The sequence below is a fragment of the Rhinopithecus bieti genome, unplaced genomic scaffold, assembly GCF_001698545.2.
Source record: "Rhinopithecus bieti isolate Rb0 unplaced genomic scaffold, ASM169854v2 scaffold_25396, whole genome shotgun sequence".
In the NCBI taxonomy this organism is placed as follows: Eukaryota; Metazoa; Chordata; class Mammalia; order Primates; family Cercopithecidae; genus Rhinopithecus; species Rhinopithecus bieti.
The window spans coordinates 2,847,917-2,854,311 of NW_016812016.1; positions in this window are offsets into that span (position 1 = coordinate 2,847,917).

Sequence of the window (6,395 nt, forward strand, 5' to 3'; positions counted from 1 at the left end):
CTAATACTTAGAGATCTTCAGCAACTGAAGTCCAAAGACTTCCAGTTAATACACCTGCTGACCCCATTCTGGTGTTATTTCTACCAGTGACGGGCCTGTGGCCTGAAGACAGCGCCAATTAAAGCACATTTATAAGCTGCATATGAACTGACTTGGCTCCTTCAAATTTCACTAAAATCTACTATAAATAGTATGCCAAAGAAAATCCCCAATTATTCTTTGTTATCACTATTTGCAAATTGAAAATGGTGTTTATTTTGAATTGTGTTAGCTTCTTTAAAATACTGCAATAGCATATTCCAATTATAAATAGAGTTGGGTTTTTACCATCAATAATCTCACTTTTTCTGAGATGAAATGAGGTGAATGGACAACCCGAGAGGTGGCAGAAAGTGAATGTGTGTCATACTGTTATTTTCATTTTTACACAGTTTCATAAAACTCTGTCTCTCAGATCCAAAGGCAGTTTATGAATATCCACCAGAAACTCTTACCATGTCGTTACTTTAGTATTCTCCAAAATAAAATACTCAAGTTAATACTTATCCAGCTTCGAAGTCACTAAAAACACAAAAGCTGCAAGCTTAAAACAACTTCATTGTAAAGGGCTGTATGTTTTATTTCTTCCCAGTAGCTTTAAATCTACTCACAGCAGTCCCAGACAGAATTTATGGGAATACAATAATACGCCAATTAACCAGAGTCAACCAGTTCCTAATTCTACATCTCTAGAATGTCTTTATTATTAATGGAAATCCCTGCCATGCTCAGTGAGAAACGAGAAGGCAAACCGAAAAGAAAACCAACCCACACTTAATTATAATTATAATTGCTCTCGTAGATGCACGATTCCTCACCTCAAGCTTCAAGTTCATGGATCAAACCCAGCCCAGTTGTCTGCTGGGGGAAGTTGATGATACAATTAGGGCAAGTCACCCAGGAGAAAACCCACAGGCCTATCCACAAAGCACACAGCCAGGAAACATGTCTAATTATATATTTGTTCTTGCTGTCCCTTCCCTGTGGTTTAAACACCCACTTGCCATTAGATGTATCTGATGACAAACAGAATGAAAGGCTGACTGAAGTTGAGGGCTGCAGCTCCACCATGAACTCTCGTGAGATCTATGTGCAGCCCATGGCAAGTTTTCAAACTCCTTATCAAGAAGTAGTGGGAAGATGAATGTGTGGATGTTGTTAAGGCACAGGCCCGGGATTCTGTCAGAGAAACTGAAGTGAAGGAACTTGATTAGAGAATATCTAACCCCCATCTGCTGTTTCACACTCGTGTGTAGTCTCTTCAGTATGCAGCATATCAGGGCCTGTCTGACTCTCAGTAGTGCCACAGAGAGACCTGGCATACCCTACAGCCAATAGAACCTTGCAGTTCCTCTGTTCACTCCACCCTCAGCTTTACACAAGACTAATTGTCATGGCAGTTGGGGGTCTTTGTTACTAGAGGGTATCTTGAAGCTCTAGGCTCCTCTTAAGCTTTAAACATAGGGGGGTGACAACTGTGTTAATGTGCCCTGGTTTTCAATGTCATGCTGGCATCGCTATAGTCATCAACCCCAGGGTGAAAGGGATGGATGGCCTGCTCTCACAGGTATCACTGCATTCGTTTTGGTTCACTGGCGTTTTGACTCGCTCTAGAAAGTGCGGTTCCCCCACGTTGGGGAAGTTCTCCAGGCCATACGCACTCCCTGTGGGTATTTTCCCTAATCTAGACACTTCAAAAAATTACAAGACAGGTTATTCTTCTGACATCCATGTGGAACTTTATTCAGTCCTTTCCCAGTGTGGGTTTAAAACATAAAGGCTTCATGATACCACCAAAAGGTAATCTACATTCACTGAAAAAAAAAAAAAACATAGATTACTTCTATCCAAAAAGTCATTTAAAGAAGCATTTACCTATTTTCATCACTAATCATTTTTCTATGATAAGCTTTCATTTTTCTGTTATAAGCTTTTCCCAGTCCTCATTTTATTTGTTGGAATTGATTACAATGTTTATTTTATTCTCTCCACTTCCCCTAACTCCAACAGAAGAGATTCCTCTGTATTGCATGGAGTTCTAGGCTTCTCATCTTTGCCACAAAAGCCTTTGCAGGTCAGCCCTTGACAATCAGCTATAGAGGTTCAGATTATGGGACTGTTGGGGAGAGCGATCTTCTTGCTCTGCATTCCCACATTCATTAATCCCTGACTCCAAGAATGGCTTTCTCCAACCTAGCACAAACCAGAGAGTGGACACAGCGAGATAAGGCTTCTCTAGGTACCAGATTCTTAACTTATTCTTGCAGTCTATCTTAACTGCTGTCCAAACTGAGGTCACTTCGCGCTTTACTCATTTTAGGAGTAAGATTCCATCTCTTTTATTTCCTAACTGTAGCCAGCAGTTAATTTAAATACAAGTCTTATTTATCTTACAGATTCTCCTTAAATTGCCTCAGTTGTATTTCTTAGCAAACTGTAATTCTTATCAACTGGTTTCATGTAAAATTTTATTTAAAATTGTTTTATGGAAATTCTCACACTTATTAAAAAATGGCAGTATATTTCAAACAAGATTATCTGCCTCAGTTTCCTCATTTATAAGAAAAACAGAGATAACAGCCTGGTGCGGTGGCTCACGCCTGTAATCCCAGTACTTTGGGAGGCCACGAAGGGCAGATCACTAGGTCAGGAGATCGAGACCATCCTGGCTAACACGGCCAAACACTGTCTCTACTAAAAAATCCAAGAAAGAAAGAAAGAAAAAAAAATTTAGCTGGGTGTAGTGGCGGGCACCTGAGTCCCAGCTACTTGGGAGGCTGAGGCAGGAGAATGGCATGAACCTGGGAAGCAGAGCGTGCAGTGAGCGGAGATCACACCACTGCAGTCCAGCCTGGGTGACAGAGCAAGACATCGTCTCAAAAAAAAAAAAAAGGAAAAGAAAAGAAAAACAGAGCTAACAGTTCCTACTTCATAGTGTCCTGGTGAGAATTCACACTTAGCACAATGTCCAGCACATAGACAATAGTAAATGTTAACTCTTACTGAACACAAACACTTAGCCAAACACTGATCTTAGGATAGTTTCTCAATAAATCATAGTTTTTATAGTTTCTTAATTAGCCACAGACTGGAAAAGAATGAAAGTGAGACTTTTTTTTTCTATTGTTTGCAGAGACGGGGTCTCACAATGTTACCCAGGCTATTCTTGAACTGTTGGCCTCAAGCAATCCTTCTGCCTCAGCCTCCCAGTGTTGGGATTACAGGTGTGAGCCACCGCACGTGGCTGAAAGCCTTTCTGATAGGATGTTATTAGGATACTTGGGAATGTCTTTCTTCCTCCCTCTTTCTTCCCATCTTCCCACCTGTTCTTTCTCTTCTTCCCTCTTCTTCACTTTGCTTTTAAATCAAATATGCTGGTGGTTGAAGGGAAAGCAAAAAGAGATGGAGGCCCATAAAATTTAGGTCCAAAAAGAAGCACTCACTGGAAAATAATCTGGTCTCTGCTTAAAAGTATACAATTGCCAACACTGAGCCAAAAGAAATTTATGGTATTTTCCCAGTGGTTGGTATTTAATTAGCAATCTGCTATTGTCAATTGGCTCTGCTGCTACAAAATAAATCATTCACAAGCTATTTTGAAGACTTGTCCTGTTGCCACCACCATTTCATCAATCTTCTCATCAGCTTTGTCATTACAGATCTCAGTGATTTCTCACCTTTTCAGGAACTCTGCATGAATCTGACCTCCAGAAGTATTTGACCGCTATCATCTCAGCTATTAAATGTCAGATTCAGACATCTCAAACTGTGTGTCAAGACACTACATTCTGGCAACAATGAACCCATTACCTTTTTTCTCCCTCATAAGGCAGGCTCTCTGGGCACCCAAAATTGTATGCTGCAAGTTCTCTCAGGAGTCTAGTTTTATTGAGGATGCCTTTGAAAAGAATGTCTGTTGCCAGCTCTATTCATTTCCAGACTTTTGATGGTCTGTGCCTGCACATTATGCAAATCATGTCTGCTCATCTTTACTAGGTGAAAGAGGCAGCAGGGTTGGGCAATAAGAAATGGCTCGGCAACCTGCTCCATTAGCATTTTCCAGGTTTATCTGTTAAGACTATGAGTTCTTCAAACTATATTCTCTACTCTTATCAAAAAGAGTCATATGAGCCTGTTTTATTTCTGCTGAGGGGCCAGGAAAGAGCAGGAGGGCCAAGGGACCCTGCGTACAAGGGGCCCATTGCTGTCAGACTTTTCAGTAAATGCTCCTGGGTTCAGGCTTCTTGTCACCTCTGCATCTTTGTCGCCGATTGCTGTCTGGCATACCCCTTTCTCTACTCCTCCTCCCATTCACTCATTTATTACTTTTTGTTCAGTGAACATTTATTAAGCCCCTACTACCTTCCAGGCATTGTTCAATGTTCTGGAAATATGCAAGAGAACAAGTCATTTGAAGTCCTTGCTCTCATATAGGTACCACTCTAGTAAGACGATAGTCGATAAACCAACACATATACACTATTCCAGTAGCGATGAATGGTACACAAAAATCAAATGGGGAAGTGAGGGACAGTGAAAGGAAGGCAGGTCTACTTTGTGTGGAGGTTCAGGAAAAGGTCTTTGCGAAGAGGTGCTATGAGATAAGACCTGAATCAAAGAAGCCAGTTGAATAGAGAGCTTTAGGAAGAGCCTTCTAAGTAGGGGCACCTGCAAATGTGGTGGTGGCCTAGAGCATGAGGGTGACGGGTGGAGTCAGAGGCCAAGGAGGCTGGAGGGTAAGAGCAAGAGAGAAATGGTATGTGGTGGCCACAGGGACTTTTTGGTAACATGGACCTCTTCAGTAGTTGACCAGAACCTATGGATCCTTCCTAGAATATGGTTTTAAATAAATAAAATACAAAAGATTACAAAAGAAACTTTTTTTTGAGACAACATTGACAAAGAAACGATGTGTTGTGTGGTTAGGATGCATACTACTTATGAACACATTAAAACAAGATCTTATGGTGGGTCTACCATAATCTGAAGTCAAGATGAGCATAATTAGTGTTTTGAGATCTCTGCAACAACTGTTATGTGACAGGAAATATCTGTGATTTCTGCTGATGACAAAGTCACAAAAACTGCTGATACCACTGTGATTTGCAGCTATAGTCATGATGGGAGGAGGTACTAAATTTTAACTAGAGGTTAGTGAAAATAACTGTAAACTTTGTCCCAAATTTACAAACTCTCTGAGACCTCTTGAGTCTGTGGACCGAGGATCAGGTGTTCTTGGTCTTGTGGTAGGACAGGCATTTGGATTTCACTCCCAAAGGAAAGACCCAGGAAAAACATTCAGGCTGCCCTCTACCTTCTGTTCAAACCAGAATGCACCCAGAGTCTTCCTTGACTCTGTCCTCTGCCCAGCACCTGCACTGCCCTGGGCACCCTTTATCCTAGCACTTTCCACATTATCCTGTGATCACTACCTGTTTGTGTTTTCTCCATCAGACTGTAAGCTTTCTTAGGACAGGAATTGCATATCAACTGCTTTTGTATAAACAGTGTACAATGCCTGGGACGTGCCAGCTACTCAGTGAGTATTTGCTAAATAAATAAATAAATAAATAAATAAGTAAAGACTGAGAGGCTTTTAAAAGAATTACACATGAAATCTAAGCTGCCAACATTTTTTTGAAGGGCATATTTTCCTTTCAGAAACAAGTTACATGTGGAAATACATGAGAATTAAAAAATAGTATCATCAGAACTGGAAATGAAAACATTGACATCTTTGACAATGTTGATAATGTTGAGTGGATTAAAAAAAGAGAGAAAGATTAAAAGTAGATTAACTGAAAAAAAAGGATAATGCAGTTACCTAAAGACCGAGGTTGTCTGGTGTTTCAAATCACATAAGCCTTTGCAGCAAAACAGAAAGCAAAGCAGGCAAACGGGGTGTAAGCAGTGTCCCCATCAGCTATAGATCAACAGATCACAAGCTTAGGCTTGGGGGTGAGTTTCCTGAAGTCTTGACTTTCTCCAATTTGTCCTTAGGATAAGTTTCTCATTTTAGACAGCAGTCTAAAGCTGCCTAACTCCAGCACACTGCCATCTGTCCAAGATGAAGGAAAGAGCAGGGTAGAATTTTCTCCAAGCCTGGGCCACGTCCAGAGTGTGGCTGGATCTCTGCACACTAGGGCTGGTTTTCAGCCCCTTTCCTCATTTGAGGATAGGAACAGAGTTCAAGGCTTGAATCTTAATCTGTATGAGACAGATGCACTGGCTTTATACATGCTCAGCTTCATCATTTAAGAAACAATGTAAAATGTTCGTTCATTCAACGCATTTTGTCAAAGCTTTTATGTGCCAGTCTCCTTGGATTAAAAAAAAAAACAAAAACAATGCATGGG